General features: G+C 45.8%; 46 non-coding genes across 46 annotated transcripts; all 46 read left to right on the forward strand.

The window, feature by feature from the left end:
- The first annotated feature begins 186 nt into the window (after positions 1-186).
- LOC123432099 lies at positions 187-305 on the forward strand. Its single transcript, XR_006623698.1, has one exon. It is a non-coding gene; the product is annotated as a 5S ribosomal RNA (ribosomal RNA).
- A 209-nt stretch (positions 306-514) lies between these two features.
- Positions 515-633, forward strand: LOC123432068. Its single transcript, XR_006623669.1, has one exon. It is a non-coding gene; the product is annotated as a 5S ribosomal RNA (ribosomal RNA).
- Positions 634-812: 179 nt separating this feature from the next.
- Positions 813-931, forward strand: LOC123436154. Its single transcript, XR_006627389.1, has one exon. It is a non-coding gene; the product is annotated as a 5S ribosomal RNA (ribosomal RNA).
- A 221-nt stretch (positions 932-1152) lies between these two features.
- On the forward strand, positions 1153-1271 carry LOC123436155. Its single transcript, XR_006627390.1, has one exon. It is a non-coding gene; the product is annotated as a 5S ribosomal RNA (ribosomal RNA).
- Positions 1272-1489: 218 nt separating this feature from the next.
- Positions 1490-1608, forward strand: LOC123436157. The gene has a single exon (XR_006627392.1). It is a non-coding gene; the product is annotated as a 5S ribosomal RNA (ribosomal RNA).
- A 200-nt stretch (positions 1609-1808) lies between these two features.
- On the forward strand, positions 1809-1927 carry LOC123432123. The gene has a single exon (XR_006623721.1). It is a non-coding gene; the product is annotated as a 5S ribosomal RNA (ribosomal RNA).
- Positions 1928-2127: 200 nt separating this feature from the next.
- On the forward strand, positions 2128-2246 carry LOC123432069. The gene has a single exon (XR_006623670.1). It is a non-coding gene; the product is annotated as a 5S ribosomal RNA (ribosomal RNA).
- Positions 2247-2425: 179 nt separating this feature from the next.
- On the forward strand, positions 2426-2544 carry LOC123432134. The gene has a single exon (XR_006623732.1). It is a non-coding gene; the product is annotated as a 5S ribosomal RNA (ribosomal RNA).
- Positions 2545-2768: 224 nt separating this feature from the next.
- On the forward strand, positions 2769-2887 carry LOC123432146. The gene has a single exon (XR_006623743.1). It is a non-coding gene; the product is annotated as a 5S ribosomal RNA (ribosomal RNA).
- Positions 2888-3066: 179 nt separating this feature from the next.
- Positions 3067-3185, forward strand: LOC123432158. Its single transcript, XR_006623754.1, has one exon. It is a non-coding gene; the product is annotated as a 5S ribosomal RNA (ribosomal RNA).
- A 224-nt stretch (positions 3186-3409) lies between these two features.
- Positions 3410-3528, forward strand: LOC123437060. The gene has a single exon (XR_006628262.1). It is a non-coding gene; the product is annotated as a 5S ribosomal RNA (ribosomal RNA).
- A 197-nt stretch (positions 3529-3725) lies between these two features.
- LOC123432100 lies at positions 3726-3844 on the forward strand. Its single transcript, XR_006623699.1, has one exon. It is a non-coding gene; the product is annotated as a 5S ribosomal RNA (ribosomal RNA).
- A 209-nt stretch (positions 3845-4053) lies between these two features.
- LOC123432070 lies at positions 4054-4172 on the forward strand. Its single transcript, XR_006623671.1, has one exon. It is a non-coding gene; the product is annotated as a 5S ribosomal RNA (ribosomal RNA).
- A 179-nt stretch (positions 4173-4351) lies between these two features.
- LOC123436158 lies at positions 4352-4470 on the forward strand. The gene has a single exon (XR_006627393.1). It is a non-coding gene; the product is annotated as a 5S ribosomal RNA (ribosomal RNA).
- A 218-nt stretch (positions 4471-4688) lies between these two features.
- Positions 4689-4807, forward strand: LOC123436159. The gene has a single exon (XR_006627394.1). It is a non-coding gene; the product is annotated as a 5S ribosomal RNA (ribosomal RNA).
- A 200-nt stretch (positions 4808-5007) lies between these two features.
- On the forward strand, positions 5008-5126 carry LOC123432170. Its single transcript, XR_006623766.1, has one exon. It is a non-coding gene; the product is annotated as a 5S ribosomal RNA (ribosomal RNA).
- Positions 5127-5329: 203 nt separating this feature from the next.
- Positions 5330-5448, forward strand: LOC123432071. Its single transcript, XR_006623672.1, has one exon. It is a non-coding gene; the product is annotated as a 5S ribosomal RNA (ribosomal RNA).
- A 179-nt stretch (positions 5449-5627) lies between these two features.
- On the forward strand, positions 5628-5746 carry LOC123432182. Its single transcript, XR_006623778.1, has one exon. It is a non-coding gene; the product is annotated as a 5S ribosomal RNA (ribosomal RNA).
- A 227-nt stretch (positions 5747-5973) lies between these two features.
- On the forward strand, positions 5974-6092 carry LOC123436160. The gene has a single exon (XR_006627395.1). It is a non-coding gene; the product is annotated as a 5S ribosomal RNA (ribosomal RNA).
- Positions 6093-6307: 215 nt separating this feature from the next.
- Positions 6308-6426, forward strand: LOC123436161. Its single transcript, XR_006627396.1, has one exon. It is a non-coding gene; the product is annotated as a 5S ribosomal RNA (ribosomal RNA).
- A 203-nt stretch (positions 6427-6629) lies between these two features.
- LOC123432193 lies at positions 6630-6748 on the forward strand. Its single transcript, XR_006623789.1, has one exon. It is a non-coding gene; the product is annotated as a 5S ribosomal RNA (ribosomal RNA).
- Positions 6749-6948: 200 nt separating this feature from the next.
- LOC123432072 lies at positions 6949-7067 on the forward strand. Its single transcript, XR_006623673.1, has one exon. It is a non-coding gene; the product is annotated as a 5S ribosomal RNA (ribosomal RNA).
- Positions 7068-7246: 179 nt separating this feature from the next.
- On the forward strand, positions 7247-7365 carry LOC123432205. Its single transcript, XR_006623800.1, has one exon. It is a non-coding gene; the product is annotated as a 5S ribosomal RNA (ribosomal RNA).
- Positions 7366-7613: 248 nt separating this feature from the next.
- Positions 7614-7732, forward strand: LOC123437061. Its single transcript, XR_006628263.1, has one exon. It is a non-coding gene; the product is annotated as a 5S ribosomal RNA (ribosomal RNA).
- A 197-nt stretch (positions 7733-7929) lies between these two features.
- Positions 7930-8048, forward strand: LOC123432607. The gene has a single exon (XR_006624182.1). It is a non-coding gene; the product is annotated as a 5S ribosomal RNA (ribosomal RNA).
- Positions 8049-8257: 209 nt separating this feature from the next.
- On the forward strand, positions 8258-8376 carry LOC123432217. The gene has a single exon (XR_006623811.1). It is a non-coding gene; the product is annotated as a 5S ribosomal RNA (ribosomal RNA).
- A 194-nt stretch (positions 8377-8570) lies between these two features.
- On the forward strand, positions 8571-8688 carry LOC123433406. Its single transcript, XR_006624907.1, has one exon. It is a non-coding gene; the product is annotated as a 5S ribosomal RNA (ribosomal RNA).
- A 138-nt stretch (positions 8689-8826) lies between these two features.
- On the forward strand, positions 8827-8945 carry LOC123437460. Its single transcript, XR_006628638.1, has one exon. It is a non-coding gene; the product is annotated as a 5S ribosomal RNA (ribosomal RNA).
- A 194-nt stretch (positions 8946-9139) lies between these two features.
- On the forward strand, positions 9140-9258 carry LOC123432229. Its single transcript, XR_006623822.1, has one exon. It is a non-coding gene; the product is annotated as a 5S ribosomal RNA (ribosomal RNA).
- A 194-nt stretch (positions 9259-9452) lies between these two features.
- LOC123432073 lies at positions 9453-9571 on the forward strand. Its single transcript, XR_006623674.1, has one exon. It is a non-coding gene; the product is annotated as a 5S ribosomal RNA (ribosomal RNA).
- A 194-nt stretch (positions 9572-9765) lies between these two features.
- Positions 9766-9884, forward strand: LOC123437751. Its single transcript, XR_006628922.1, has one exon. It is a non-coding gene; the product is annotated as a 5S ribosomal RNA (ribosomal RNA).
- Positions 9885-10066: 182 nt separating this feature from the next.
- On the forward strand, positions 10067-10185 carry LOC123432076. The gene has a single exon (XR_006623676.1). It is a non-coding gene; the product is annotated as a 5S ribosomal RNA (ribosomal RNA).
- Positions 10186-10364: 179 nt separating this feature from the next.
- Positions 10365-10483, forward strand: LOC123432240. The gene has a single exon (XR_006623833.1). It is a non-coding gene; the product is annotated as a 5S ribosomal RNA (ribosomal RNA).
- Positions 10484-10716: 233 nt separating this feature from the next.
- On the forward strand, positions 10717-10835 carry LOC123436163. Its single transcript, XR_006627397.1, has one exon. It is a non-coding gene; the product is annotated as a 5S ribosomal RNA (ribosomal RNA).
- A 197-nt stretch (positions 10836-11032) lies between these two features.
- On the forward strand, positions 11033-11151 carry LOC123436851. The gene has a single exon (XR_006628060.1). It is a non-coding gene; the product is annotated as a 5S ribosomal RNA (ribosomal RNA).
- A 191-nt stretch (positions 11152-11342) lies between these two features.
- On the forward strand, positions 11343-11461 carry LOC123432722. The gene has a single exon (XR_006624291.1). It is a non-coding gene; the product is annotated as a 5S ribosomal RNA (ribosomal RNA).
- Positions 11462-11640: 179 nt separating this feature from the next.
- Positions 11641-11759, forward strand: LOC123432252. The gene has a single exon (XR_006623844.1). It is a non-coding gene; the product is annotated as a 5S ribosomal RNA (ribosomal RNA).
- Positions 11760-11968: 209 nt separating this feature from the next.
- Positions 11969-12087, forward strand: LOC123436164. The gene has a single exon (XR_006627398.1). It is a non-coding gene; the product is annotated as a 5S ribosomal RNA (ribosomal RNA).
- A 197-nt stretch (positions 12088-12284) lies between these two features.
- Positions 12285-12403, forward strand: LOC123432263. The gene has a single exon (XR_006623855.1). It is a non-coding gene; the product is annotated as a 5S ribosomal RNA (ribosomal RNA).
- A 194-nt stretch (positions 12404-12597) lies between these two features.
- LOC123432077 lies at positions 12598-12716 on the forward strand. The gene has a single exon (XR_006623677.1). It is a non-coding gene; the product is annotated as a 5S ribosomal RNA (ribosomal RNA).
- Positions 12717-12895: 179 nt separating this feature from the next.
- On the forward strand, positions 12896-13014 carry LOC123432275. The gene has a single exon (XR_006623866.1). It is a non-coding gene; the product is annotated as a 5S ribosomal RNA (ribosomal RNA).
- Positions 13015-13214: 200 nt separating this feature from the next.
- On the forward strand, positions 13215-13333 carry LOC123436165. Its single transcript, XR_006627399.1, has one exon. It is a non-coding gene; the product is annotated as a 5S ribosomal RNA (ribosomal RNA).
- A 367-nt stretch (positions 13334-13700) lies between these two features.
- On the forward strand, positions 13701-13818 carry LOC123433218. The gene has a single exon (XR_006624757.1). It is a non-coding gene; the product is annotated as a 5S ribosomal RNA (ribosomal RNA).
- Positions 13819-14018: 200 nt separating this feature from the next.
- LOC123437926 lies at positions 14019-14137 on the forward strand. The gene has a single exon (XR_006629088.1). It is a non-coding gene; the product is annotated as a 5S ribosomal RNA (ribosomal RNA).
- Positions 14138-14334: 197 nt separating this feature from the next.
- LOC123432448 lies at positions 14335-14453 on the forward strand. The gene has a single exon (XR_006624029.1). It is a non-coding gene; the product is annotated as a 5S ribosomal RNA (ribosomal RNA).
- A 197-nt stretch (positions 14454-14650) lies between these two features.
- Positions 14651-14769, forward strand: LOC123435552. Its single transcript, XR_006626797.1, has one exon. It is a non-coding gene; the product is annotated as a 5S ribosomal RNA (ribosomal RNA).
- The last annotated feature ends 96 nt before the right edge of the window (positions 14770-14865 follow it).

The following is a 14865-nucleotide window of genomic DNA, read 5'->3' on the forward strand; positions in this document are numbered from 1 at the left end:
ATATTTTTGCGCCACGTGACAAGGATGACGCGGGAGCGTGATCTATATGACCTCATTTTCTTATTTTTGACGATTACTGTGTTACTTTTCCCACCGCGCTTGACACCCAACGACTAGTAGTAGTAGCAGTAGTAGTAGTAGTAGTAGTAGGGGCAAGCATAAGGAACAAATAGATAGTTGCATGTCGGATGCGATCATACCAGCACTAAAGCACCGGATCCCATCAGAACTTCGAAGTTAAGCGTGCTTGGGCGAGAGTAGTACTAGGATGGGTGAACTCCTGGGAAGTCCTCGTGTTGCATTCCCCTTTTTAAATATATTTTTGCGCCACGTGACAAGGATGACGCGGGAGCGTGATCTATATGACCTCATTTTCTTATTTTTGATGATTACTGTGTGACTTTTCCCACCGCGCTTGACACCCAACTACTAGTAGTAGTAGTAGTAGTAGTAGTAGTAGTATTAGTAGTAGTAGTAGGGGCAAGCATAAGGAACAAATAGATAGTTGCATGTCGTATGCGATCATACCAGCACTAAAGCACCGGATCCCATCACAACTCCGAAGTTAAGCGTGCTTGGGCGAGAGTAGTACTAGGATGGGTGACCTCCTGGGAAGTCCTCGTGTTGCATTCCCCTTTTTAAATATATTTTTGCGCCACGTGACAAGGATGACGCGGGACAGTGATCTATATGACCTCATTTTCTTATTTTTGACGATTACTGTGTGACTTTTCCCACCGCGCTTGACACCCAACGACTAGTAGTAGTAGTAGTAGGGGCAAGCATAAGGAACAAATAGATAGTTGCATGTCGGATGCGATCATACCAGCACTAAAGCACCGGATCCCATCAGAACTCCGAAGTTAAGCGTGCTTGGGCGAGAGTAGTACTAGGACGGGTGACCTCCTGGGAAGTCCTCGTGTTGCATTCCCCTTTTTAAATATATTTTTGCGCCACGTGACAAGGTTGACGCGGGAACGTGATCTATATGACCTCATTTTCTTATTTTTGACGATTACTGTGTGACTTTTCCCACCGCGCTTGACACCCAACCACTACTACTACTACTAGTAGTAGTAGTAGTAGTAGTAGTAGTAGTAGTAGTAGTAGTAGTAGGGGCAAGCATAAGGAACAAATAGATAGTTGCATGTCGGATGCGATCATACCAGCACTAAAGCACCGGATCCCATCAGAACTCCGAAGTTAAGCGTGCTTGGGCGAGAGTAGTACTAGGACGGGTGACCTCCTGGGAAGTCCTCGTGTTGCATTCCCCTTTTTAAATATTTTTTTGCGCCACGTGACAAGGTTGACGCGGGAACGTGATCTATATGACCTCATTTTCTTATTTTTGACGATTACTGTGTGACTTTTCCCACCGCGCTTGACACCCAACGACTACTACTACTACTACTAGTAGTAGTAGTAGTAGTAGTAGTAGTAGTAGTAGTAGTAGGGGCAAGCATAAGGAACAAATAGATAGTTGCATGTCGGATGCGATCATACCAGCACTAAAGCACCGGATCCCATCAGAACTCCGAAGTTAAGCGTGCTTGGGCGAGAGTAGTACTAGGACGGGTGACCTCCTGGGAAGTCCTCGTGTTGCATTCCCCTTTTTAAATATATTTTTGCGCCACGTGACAAGGATGACGCGGGAGCGTGATCTATATGACCTCATTTTCTTATTTTTGACGATTACTGTGTGACTTTTCCCACCGCGCTTGACACCCAACGACTAGTAGTAGTAGTAGTAGTAGTAGTAATAGTAGTAGTAGGGGCAAGCATAAGGAACAAATAGATAGTTGCATGTCGGATGCGATCATACCAGCACTAAAGCACCGGATCCCATCAGAACTCCGAAGTTAAGCGTGCTTGGGCGAGAGTAGTACTAGGATGGGTGACCTCCTGGGAAGTCCTCGTGTTGCATTCCCCTTTTTAAATATATTTTTGCGCCACGTGACAAGGATGACGCGGGACCGTGATCTATATGACCTCATTTTCTTATTTTTGACGATTACTGTGTGACTTTTCCCACCGCGCTTGACACCCAACGACTAGTAGTAGTAGTAGTAGTAGTAGTAGTAGTAGTAGTAGGGGCAAGCATAAGGAACAAATAGATAGTTGCATGTCGTATGCGATCATACCAGCACTAAAGCACCGGATCCCATCACAACTCCGAAGTTAAGCGTGCTTGGGCGAGAGTAGTACTAGGATGGGTGACCTCCTGGGAAGTCCTCGTGTTGCATTCCCCTTTTTAAATATATTTTTGCGCCACGTGACAAGGATGACGCGGGACAGTGATCTATATGACCTCATTTTCTTATTTTTGACGATTACTGTGTGACTTTTCCCACCGCGCTTGACACCCAACGACTAGTAGTAGTAGTAGTAGGGGCAAGCATAAGGAACAAATAGATAGTTGCATGTCGGATGCGATCATACCAGCACTAAAGCACCGGATCCCATCAGAACTCCGAAGTTAAGCGTGCTTGGGCGAGAGTAGTACTAGGATGGGTGACCTCCTGGGAAGTCCTCGTGTTGCATTCCCCTTTTTAAATATATTTTTGCGCCACGTGACAAGGATGACGCGGGACCGTGATCTATATGACCTCATTTTCTTATTTTTGACGATTACTGTGTGACTTTTCCCACCGCGCTTGACACCCAACGACTAGTAGTAGTAGTGGTGGTAGTGGTAGTAGTAGTAGTAGTAGTAGTAGTAGTAGTAGTAGTAGGGGCAAGCATAAGGAACAAATAGATAGTTGCATGTCGGATGCGATCATACCAGCACTAAAGCACCGGATCCCATCAGAACTCCGAAGTTAAGCGTGCTTGGGCGAGAGTAGTACTAGGATGGGTGACCTCCTGGGAAGTCCTCGTGTTGCATTCCCCTTTTTAAATATATTTTTGCGCCACGTGACAAGGATGACGCGGGACAGTGATCTATATGACCTCATTTTCTTATTTTTGACGATTACTGTGTGACTTTTCCCACCGCGCTTGACACCCAACGACTAGTAGTAGTAGTAGTAGGGGCAAGCATAAGGAACAAATAGATAGTTGCATGTCGGATGCGATCATACCAGCACTAAAGCACCGGATCCCATCAGAACTCCGAAGTTAAGCGTGCTTGGGCGAGAGTAGTACTAGGATGGGTGACCTCCTGGGAAGTCCTCGTGTTGCATTCCCCTTTTTAAATATATTTTTGCGCCACGTGACAAGGATGACGCGGGACCGTGATCTATATGACCTCATTTTCTTATTTTTGACGATTACTGTGTGACTTTTCCCACCGCGCTTGACACCCAACGACTAGTAGTAGTAGTGGTGGTAGTGGTAGTAGTAGTAGTAGTAGTAGTAGTAGTAGTAGTAGTAGGGGCAAGCATAAGGAACAAATAGATAGTTGCATGTCGGATGCGATCATACCAGCACTAAAGCACCGGATCCCATCAGAACTCCGAAGTTAAGCGTGCTTGGGCGAGAGTAGTACTAGGATAGGTGACCTCCTGGGAAGTCCTCGTGTTGCATTCCCCTTTTTAAATATATTTTTGCGCCACGTGACAAGGATGACGCGGGAGCGTGATCTATATGACCTCATTTTCTTATTTTTGACGATTACTGTGTTACTTTTCCCACCGCGCTTGACACCCAACGACTAGTAGTAGTAGCAGTAGTAGTAGTAGTAGTAGTAGGGGCAAGCATAAGGAACAAATAGATAGTTGCATGTCGGATGCGATCATACCAGCACTAAAGCACCGGATCCCATCAGAACTTCGAAGTTAAGCGTGCTTGGGCGAGAGTAGTACTAGGATGGGTGAACTCCTGGGAAGTCCTCGTGTTGCATTCCCCTTTTTAAATATATTTTTGCGCCACGTGACAAGGATGACGCGGGAGCGTGATCTATATGACCTCATTTTCTTATTTTTGATGATTACTGTGTGACTTTTCCCACCGCGCTTGACACCCAACTACTAGTAGTAGTAGTAGTAGTAGTAGTAGTAGTATTAGTAGTAGTAGTAGGGGCAAGCATAAGGAACAAATAGATAGTTGCATGTCGTATGCGATCATACCAGCACTAAAGCACCGGATCCCATCACAACTCCGAAGTTAAGCGTGCTTGGGCGAGAGTAGTACTAGGATGGGTGACCTCCTGGGAAGTCCTCGTGTTGCATTCCCCTTTTTAAATATATTTTTGCGCCACGTGACAAGGATGACGCGGGACAGTGATCTATATGACCTCATTTTCTTATTTTTGACGATTACTGTGTGACTTTTCCCACCGCGCTTGACACCCAACGACTAGTAGTAGTAGTAGTAGGGGCAAGCATAAGGAACAAATAGATAGTTGCATGTCGGATGCGATCATACCAGCACTAAAGCACCGGATCCCATCAGAACTCCGAAGTTAAGCGTGCTTGGGCGAGAGTAGTACTAGGACGGGTGACCTCCTGGGAAGTCCTCGTGTTGCATTCCCCTTTTTAAATATATTTTTGCGCCACGTGACAAGGTTGACGCGGGAACGTGATCTATATGACCTCATTTTCTTATTTTTGACGATTACTGTGTGACTTTTCCCACCGCGCTTGACACCCAACCACTACTACTACTACTACTAGTAGTAGTAGTAGTAGTAGTAGTAGTAGTAGTAGTAGTAGGGGCAAGCATAAGGAACAAATAGATAGTTGCATGTCGGATGCGATCATACCAGCACTAAAGCACCGGATCCCATCAGAACTCCGAAGTTAAGCGTGCTTGGGCGAGAGTAGTACTAGGACGGGTGACCTCCTGGGAAGTCCTCGTGTTGCATTCCCCTTTTTAAATATATTTTTGCGCCACGTGACAAGGATGACGCGGGAGCGTGATCTATATGACCTCATTTTCTTATTTTTGACGATTACTGTGTGACTTTTCCCACCGCGCTTGACACCCAACGACTAGTAGTAGTAGTAGTAGTAGTAGTAATAGTAGTAGTAGGGGCAAGCATAAGGAACAAATAGATAGTTGCATGTCGGATGCGATCATACCAGCACTAAAGCACCGGATCCCATCAGAACTCCGAAGTTAAGCGTGCTTGGGCGAGAGTAGTACTAGGATGGGTGACCTCCTGGGAAGTCCTCGTGTTGCATTCCCCTTTTTAAATATATTTTTGCGCCACGTGACAAGGATGACGCGGGACCGTGATCTATATGACCTCATTTTCTTATTTTTGACGATTACTGTGTGACTTTTCCCACCGCGCTTGACACCCAACGACTAGTAGTAGTAGTAGTAGTAGTAGTAGTAGTAGTAGTAGTAGGGGCAAGCATAAGGAACAAATAGATAGTTGCATGTCGTATGCGATCATACCAGCACTAAAGCACCGGATCCCATCACAACTCCGAAGTTAAGCGTGCTTGGGCGAGAGTAGTACTAGGATGGGTGACCTCCTGGGAAGTCCTCGTGTTGCATTCCCCTTTTTAAATATATTTTTGCGCCACGTGACAAGGATGACGCGGGACAGTGATCTATATGACCTCATTTTCTTATTTTTGACGATTACTGTGTGACTTTTCCCACCGCGCTTGACACCCAACGACTAGTAGTAGTAGTAGTAGGGGCAAGCATAAGGAACAAATAGATAGTTGCATGTCGGATGCGATCATACCAGCACTAAAGCACCGGATCCCATCAGAACTCCGAAGTTAAGCGTGCTTGGGCGAGAGTAGTACTAGGATGGGTGACCTCCTGGGAAGTCCTCGTGTTGCATTCCCCTTTTTAAATATATTTTTGCGCCACGTGACAAGGATGACGCGGGAGCGTGATCTATATGACCTCATTTTCTTATTTTTGACGATTACTGTGTGACTTTTCCCACCGCGCTTGACACCCAACGACTAGTAGTAGTAGTAGTGGTAGTGGTAGTAGTAGTAGTAGTAGTAGTAGTAGTAGTAGTAGTAGTAGGGGCAAGCATAAGGAACAAATAGATAGTTGCATGTCGGATGCGATCATACCAGCACTAAAGCACCGGATCCCATCAGAACTCCGAAGTTAAGCGTGCTTGGGCGAGAGTAGTACTAGGACGGGTGACCTCCTGGGAAGTCCTCGTGTTGCATTCCCCTTTTTAAATATTTTTTTGCGCCACGTGACAAGGTTGACGCGGGAACGTGATCTATATGACCTCATTTTCTTATTTTTGACGATTACTGTGTGACTTTTCCCACCGCGCTTGACACCCAACGACTACTACTACTACTACTAGTAGTAGTAGTAGTAGTAGTAGTAGTAGTAGTAGTAGGGGCAAGCATAAGGAACAAATAGATAGTTGCATGTCGGATGCGATCATACCAGCACTAAAGCACCGGATCCCATCAGAACTCCGAAGTTAAGCGTGCTTGGGCGAGAGTAGTACTAGGACGGGTGACCTCCTGGGAAGTCCTCGTGTTGCATTCCCCTTTTTAAATATATTTTTGCGCCACGTGACAAGGATGACGCGGGAGCGTGATCTATATGACCTCATTTTCTTATTTTTGACGATTACTGTGTGACTTTTCCCACCGCGCTTGACACCCAACGACTAGTAGTAGTAGTAGTAGTAGTAGTAGTAATAGTAGTAGTAGGGGCAAGCATAAGGAACAAATAGATAGTTGCATGTCGGATGCGATCATACCAGCACTAAAGCACCGGATCCCATCAGAACTCCGAAGTTAAGCGTGCTTGGGCGAGAGTAGTACTAGGATGGGTGACCTCCTGGGAAGTCCTCGTGTTGCATTCCCCTTTTTAAATATATTTTTGCGCCACGTGACAAGGATGACGCGGGACCGTGATCTATATGACCTCATTTTCTTATTTTTGACGATTACTGTGTGACTTTTCCCACCGCGCTTGACACCCAACGACTAGTAGTAGTAGTAGTAGTAGTAGTAGTAGTAGTAGTAGGGGCAAGCATAAGGAACAAATAGATAGTTGCATGTCGTATGCGATCATACCAGCACTAAAGCACCGGATCCCATCACAACTCCGAAGTTAAGCGTGCTTGGGCGAGAGTAGTACTAGGATGGGTGACCTCCTGGGAAGTCCTCGTGTTGCATTCCCCTTTTTAAATATATTTTTGCGCCACGTGACAAGGATGACGCGGGACAGTGATCTATATGACCTCATTTTCTTATTTTTGACGATTACTGTGTGACTTTTCCCACCGCGCTTGACACCCAACGACTAGTAGTAGTAGTAGTAGGGGCAAGCATAAGGAACAAATAGATAGTTGCATGTCGGATGCGATCATACCAGCACTAAAGCACCGGATCCCATCAGAACTCCGAAGTTAAGCGTGCTTGGGCGAGAGTAGTACTAGGATGGGTGACCTCCTGGGAAGTCCTCGTGTTGCATTCCCCTTTTTAAATATATTTTTGCGCCACGTGACAAGGATGACGCGGGACCGTGATCTATATGACCTCATTTTCTTATTTTTGACGATTACTGTGTGACTTTTCCCACCGCGCTTGACACCCAACGACTAGTAGTAGTAGTGGTGGTAGTAGTAGTAGTAGTAGTAGTAGTAGTAGTAGTAGTAGTAGTAGTAGTAGTAGTAGTAGTAGTAGTAGGGGCAAGCATAAGGAACAAATAGATAGTTGCATGTCGGATGCGATCATACCAGCACTAAAGCACCGGATCCCATCAGAACTCCGAAGTTAAGCGTGCTTGGGCGAGAGTAGTACTAGGATAGGTGACCTCCTGGGAAGTCCTCGTGTTGCATTCCCCTTTTTAAATATATTTTTGCGCCACGTGACAAGGATGACGCGGGAGCGTGATCTATATGACCTCATTTTCTTATTTTTGACGATTACTGTGTTACTTTTCCCACCGCGCTTGACACCCAACGACTAGTAGTAGTAGCAGTAGTAGTAGTAGTAGTAGTAGGGGCAAGCATAAGGAACAAATAGATAGTTGCATGTCGGATGCGATCATACCAGCACTAAAGCACCGGATCCCATCAGAACTTCGAAGTTAAGCGTGCTTGGGCGAGAGTAGTACTAGGATGGGTGAACTCCTAGGAAGTCCTCGTGTTGCATTCCCCTTTTTAAATATATTTTTGCGCCACGTGACAAGGATGACGCGGGAGCGTGATCTATATGACCTCATTTTCTTATTTTTGATGATTACTGTGTGACTTTTCCCACCGCGCTTGACACCCAACTACTAGTAGTAGTAGTAGTAGTAGTAGTAGTAGTATTAGTAGTAGTAGTAGGGGCAAGCATAAGGAACAAATAGATAGTTGCATGTCGGATGCGATCATACCAGCACTAAAGCACCGGATCCCATCAGAACTCCGAAGTTAAGCGTGCTTGGGCGAGAGTAGTACTAGGATGGGTGACCTCCTGGGAAGTCCTCGTGTTGCATTCCCCTTTTTAAATATATTTTTGCGCCACGTGACAAGGATGACGCGGGAGCGTGATCTATATGACCTCATTTTCTTATTTTTGACGATTACTGTGTGACTTTTCCCACCGCGCTTGACACCCAACGACTAGTAGTAGTAGCAGTAGTAGTAGTAGTAGTAGGGGCAAGCATAAGGAACAAATAGATAGTTGCATGTCGGATGCGATCATACCAGCACAAAAGCACCGGATCCCATCAGAACTCCGAAGTTAAGCGTGCTTGGGCGAGAGTAGTACTAGGATGGGTGACCTCCTGGGAAGTCCTGATCTATATGACCTCATCTTCTTATTTTTGACGATTACTGTGTGACTTTTCCCACCGCGCTTGACACCCAACGACTAGTAGTAGTAGTAGTAGGAGTAGTAGTAGTAGTAGTAGGGGCAAGCATAAGGAACAAATAGATAGTTGCATGTTGGATGCGATCATACCAGCACTAAAGCACCGGATCCCATCAGAACTCAGAAGTTAAGCGTGCTTGGGCGAGAGTAGTACTAGGATGGGTGACCTCCTGGGAAGTCCTCGTGTTGCATTCCCCTTTTTAAATATATTTTTGCGCCACGTGACAAGGATGACGCGGGAGCGTGATCTATATGACCTCATTTTCTTATTTTTGACGATTACTGTGTGACTTTTCCCACCGCGCTTGACACCCAACGACTAGTAGTAGTAGTAGTAGTAATAGTAGTAGTAGGGGCAAGCATAAGGAACAAATAGATAGTTGCATGTCGGATGCGATCATACCAGCACTAAAGCACCGGATCCCATCAGAACTCCGAAGTTAAGCGTGCTTGGGCGAGAGTAGTACTAGGATGGGTGACCTCCTGGGAAGTCCTCGTGTTGCATTCCCCTTTTTAAATATATTTTTGCGCCACGTGACAAGGATGACGCGGGACCGTGATCTATATGACCTCATTTTCTTATTTTTGACGATTACTGTGTGACTTTTCCCACCGCGCTTGACACCCAACGACTAGTAGTAGTAGTAGTAGTAGTAGTAGTAGTAGGGGCAAGCATAAGGAACAAATAGATAGTTGCATGTCGTATGCGATCATACCAGCACTAAAGCACCGGATCCCATCACAACTCCGAAGTTAAGCGTGCTTGGGCGAGAGTAGTACTAGGATGGGTGACCTCCTGGGAAGTCCTCGTGTTGCATTCCCCTTTTTAAATATATTTTTGCGCCACGTGACAAGGATGACGCGGGAGCGTGATCTATATGACCTCATTTTCTTATTTTTGACGATTACTGTGTGACTTTTCCCACCGCGCTTGACACCCAACGACTAGTAGTAGTAGTAGTAGTAATAGTAGTAGTAGGGGCAAGCATAAGGAACAAATAGATAGTTGCATGTCGGATGCGATCATACCAGCACTAAAGCACCGGATCCCATCAGAACTCCGAAGTTAAGCGTGCTTGGGTGAGAGTAGTACTAGGATGGGTGACCTCCTGGGAAGTCCTCGTGTTGCATTTCCCTTTTTAAATATATTTTTGCGCCACGTGACAAGGATGACGCGGGACCGTGATCTATATGACCTCATTTTCTTATTTTTGACGATTACTGTGTGACTTTTCCCACCGCGCTTGACACCCAACGACTAGTAGTAGTAGTAGTAGTAGGGGCAAGCATAAGGAACAAATAGATAGTTGCATGTCGTATGCGATCATACCAGCACTAAAGCACCGGATCCCATCACAACTCCGAAGTTAAGCGTGCTTGGGCGAGAGTAGTACTAGGATGGGTGACCTCCTGGGAAGTCCTCGTGTTGCATTCCCCTTTTTAAATATATTTTTGCGCCACGTGACAAGGATGACGCGGGACAGTGATCTATATGACCTCATTTTCTTATTTTTGACGATTACTGTGTGACTTTTCCCACCGCGCTTGACACCCAACGACTAGTAGTAGTAGTAGTAGGGGCAAGCATAAGGAACAAATAGATAGTTGCATGTTGGATGCGATCATACCAGCACTAAAGCACCGGATCCCATCAGAACTCCGAAGTTAAGCGTGCTTGGGCGAGAGTAGTACTAGGATGGGTGACCTCCTGGGAAGTCCTCGTGTTGCATTCCCCTTTTTAAATATATTTTTGCGCCACGTGACAAGGTTGACGCGGGAACGTGATCTATATGACCTCATTTTCTTATTTTTGACGATTACTGTGTGACTTTTCCCACCGCGCTTGACACCCAACGACTACTACTACTAGTAGTAGTAGTAGTAGTAGTAGTAGTAGTAGTAGTAGTAGTAGTAGTAGTACTAGTAGTAGGGGCAAGCATAAGGAACAAATAGATAGTTGCATGTCGGATGCGATCATACCAGCACTAAAGCACCGGATCCCATCAGAACTCCGAAGTTAAGCGTGCTTGGGCGAGAGTAGTACTAGGACGGGTGACCTCCTGGGAAGTCCTCGTGTTGCATTCCCCTTTTTAAATATATTTTTGCGCCACGTGACAAGGATGACGCGGGACCGTGATCTATATGACCTCATTTTCTTATTTTTGACGATTACTGTGTGACTTTTCCCACCGCGCTTGACACCCAACGACTAGTAGTAGTAGTAGTAGTAGTAATAGTAGTAGTAGGGGCAAGCATAAGGAACAAATAGATAGTTGCATGTCGGATGCGATCATACCAGCACTAAAGCACCGGATCCCATCAGAACTCCGAAGTTAAGCGTGCTTGGGCGAGAGTAGTACTAGGATGGGTGACCTCCTGGGAAGTTCTCGTGTTGCATTCCCCTTTTTAAATATATTTTTGCGCCACGTGACAAGGATGACGCGGGACCGTGATCTATATGACCTCATTTTCTTATTTTTGACGATTACTGTGTGACTTTTCCCACCGCGCTTGACACCCAACGACTAGTAGTAGTAGTAGTAGTAGTAGTAGTAGGGGCAAGCATAAGGAACAAATAGATAGTTGCATGTCGTATGCGATCATACCAGCACTAAAGCACCGGATCCCATCACAACTCCGAAGTTAAGCGTGCTTGGGCGAGAGTAGTACTAGGATGGGTGACCTCCTCGGAAGTCCTCGTGTTGCATTCCCCTTTTTAAATATATTTTTGCGCCACGTGACAAGGATGACGCGGGACAGTGATCTATATGACCTCATTTTCTTATTTTTGACGATTACTGTGTGACTTTTCCCACCGCGCTTGACACCCAACGACTAGTAGTAGTAGTAGTAGGGGCAAGCATAAGGAACAAATAGATAGTTGCATGTCGGATGCGATCATACCAGCACTAAAGCACCGGATCCCATCAGAACTCCGAAGTTAAGCGTGCTTGGGCGAGAGTAGTACTAGGATGGGTGACCTCCTGGGAAGTCCTCGTGTTGCATTCCCCTTTTTAAATATATTTTTGCGCCACGTGACAAGGTTGACGCGGGAACGTGATCTATATGACCTCATTTTCTTATTTTTGACGATTACTGTGTGACTTTTCCCACCGCGCTTGACACCCAACGACTACTACTACTACTAGTAGTAGTAGTAGTAGTAGTAGTAGTAGTAGTAGGGGCAAGCATAAGGAACAAATAGATAGTTGCATGTCGGATGCGATCATACCAGCACTAAAGCACCGGATCCCATCAGAACTCCGAAGTTAAGCGTGCTTGGGCGAGAGTAGTACTAGGACGGGTGACCTCCTGGGAAGTCCTCGTGTTGCATTCCCCTTTTTAAATATATTTTTGCGCCACCTGACAAGGATGACGCGGGACCGTGATCTATATGACCTCATTTTCTTATTTTTGACGATTATTGTGTGACTTTTCCCACCGCGCTTGACACCCAACGACTAGTAGTAGTAGTAGTAGTAGTAATAGTAGTAGTAGGGGCAAGCATAAGGAACAAATAGATAGTTGCATGTCGGATGCGATCATACCAGCACTAAAGCACCGGATCCCATCAGAACTCCGAAGTTAAGCGTGCTTGGGCGAGAGTAGTACTAGGATGGGTGACCTCCTGGGAAGTCCTCGTGTTGCATTCCCCTTTTTAAATATATTTTTGCGCCACGTGACAAGGATGACGCGGGACCGTGATCTATATGACCTCATTTTCTTATTTTTGACGATTACTGTGTGACTTTTCCCACCGCGCTTGACACCCAACGACTAGTAGTAGTAGTAGTAGTAGTAGTAGTAGTAGGGGCAAGCATAAGGAACAAATAGATAGTTGCATGTCGTATGCGATCATACCAGCACTAAAGCACCGGATCCCATCACAACTCCGAAGTTAAGCGTGCTTGGGCGAGAGTAGTACTAGGATGGGTGACCTCCTGGGAAGTCCTCGTGTTGCATTCCCCTTTTTAAATATATTTTTGCGCCACGTGACAAGGATGACGCGGGACAGTGATCTATATGACCTCATTTTCTTATTTTTGACGATTACTGTGTGACTTTTCCCACCGCGCTTGACACCCAACGACTAGTAGTAGTAGTAGTAGGGGCAAGCATAAGGAACAAATAGATAGTTGCATGTCGGATGCGATCATACCAGCACTAAAGCACCGGATCCCATCAGAACTCCGAAGTTAAGCGTGCTTGGGCGAGAGTAGTACTAGGATGGGTGACCTCCTGGGAAGTCCTCGTGTTGCATTCCCCTTTTTAAATATATTTTTGCGCCACGTGACAAGGTTGACGCGGGAACGTGATCTATATGACCTCATTTTCTTATTTTTGACGATTACTGTGTGACTTTTCCCACCGCGCTTGACACCCAAGGACTACTACTACTAGTAGTAGTAGTAGTAGTAGTAGTAGTAGGGGCAAGCATAAGGAACAAATAGATAGTTGCATGTCGGATGCGATCATACCAGCACTAAAGCACCGGATCCCATCAGAACTCCGAAGTTAAGCGTGCTTGGGCGAGAGTAGTACTAGGACGGGTGACCTCCTGGGAAGTCCTCGTGTTGCATTCCCCTTTTTAAATATATTTTTGCGCCACGTGACAAGGATGACGCGGGACCGTGATCTATATGACCTCATTTTCTTATTTTTGACGATTACTGTGTGACTTTTCCCACCGCGCTTGACACCCAACGACTAGTAGTAGTAGTAGTAGTAGTAGTAGGGCAAGCATAAGGAACAAATAGATAGTTGCATGTCGGATGCGATCATACCAGCACTAAAGCACCGGATCCCATCAGAACTCCGAAGTTAAGCGTGCTTGGGCGAGAGTAGTACGATTACTGTGTGACTTTTCCCACCGCGCTTGACACCCAACGACTAGTAGTAGTAGTAGTAGTAGTAGGGCAAGCATAAGGAACAAATAGATAGTTGCATGTCGGATGCGATCATACCAGCACTAAAGCACTGGATCCCATCAGAACTCCGAAGTTAAGCGTGCTTGGGCGAGAGTAGTACTAGGATGGGTTTATCCTGGGAAGTCCTCGTGTTGCATTCCCCTTTTTAAATATATTTTTGCGCCACGTGACAAGGTTGACGCGGGAACGTGATCTATATGACCTCATTTTCTTATTTTTGACGATTACTGTGTGACTTTTCCCACCGCGCTTGACACCCAACGACTAGTAGTAGTAGTAGTAGTAGTAGTAGTAGTAGTAGTAGGGGCAAGCATAAGGAACAAATAGATAGTTGCATGTCGGATGCGATCATACCAGCACTAAATCACCGGATCCCATCAGAACTCCGAAGTTAAGCGTGCTTGGGCGAGAGTAGTACTAGGACGGGTGACCTCCTGGGAAGTCCTCGTGTTGCATTCCCCTTTTTAAATATATTTTTGCGCCACGTGACAAGGATGACGCGGGACCGTGATCTATATGACCTCATTTTCTTATTTTTGACGATTACTGTGTGACTTTTCCCACCGCGCTTGACACCCAACGACTAGTAGTAGTAGTAGTAGTAGTAATAGTAGTAGTAGGGGCAAGCATAAGGAACAAATAGATAGTTGCATGTCGGATGCGATCATACCAGCACTAAAGCACCGGATCCCATCAGAACTCCAAAGTTAAGCGTGCTTGGGCGAGAGTAGTACTAGGATGGGTGACCTCCTGTGATGTCCTCGTGTTGCATTCCCCTTTTTAAATATATTTTTGCGCCACGTGACAAGGATGACGCGGGAGCGTGATCTATATGACCTCATTTTCTTATTTTTGACGATTACTGTGTGACTTTTCCCACCGCGCTTGACACCCAACGACTAGTAGTAGTAGTAGTAGTAGTAGTAGTAGTAGTAGGGGCAAGCATAAGGAACAAATAGATAGTTGCATGTCGGATGCGATCATACCAGCACTAAAGCACCGGATCCCATCAGAACTCCGAAGTTAAGCGTGCTTGGGCGAGAGTAGTACTAGGATGGGTGACCTCCTAGGAAGTCCTCGTGTTGCATTCCCCTTTTTAAATATATTTTTGCGCCACGTGACAAGGATGACGCGGGAACGTGATCTATATGACCTCATTTTCTTATTTTTGACGATTACTGTGTGAC

The sequence above is a fragment of the Hordeum vulgare genome, chromosome 2H (genome assembly GCF_904849725.1).
Source record: "Hordeum vulgare subsp. vulgare chromosome 2H, MorexV3_pseudomolecules_assembly, whole genome shotgun sequence".
Lineage (NCBI taxonomy): Eukaryota > Viridiplantae > Streptophyta > Magnoliopsida > Poales > Poaceae > Hordeum > Hordeum vulgare.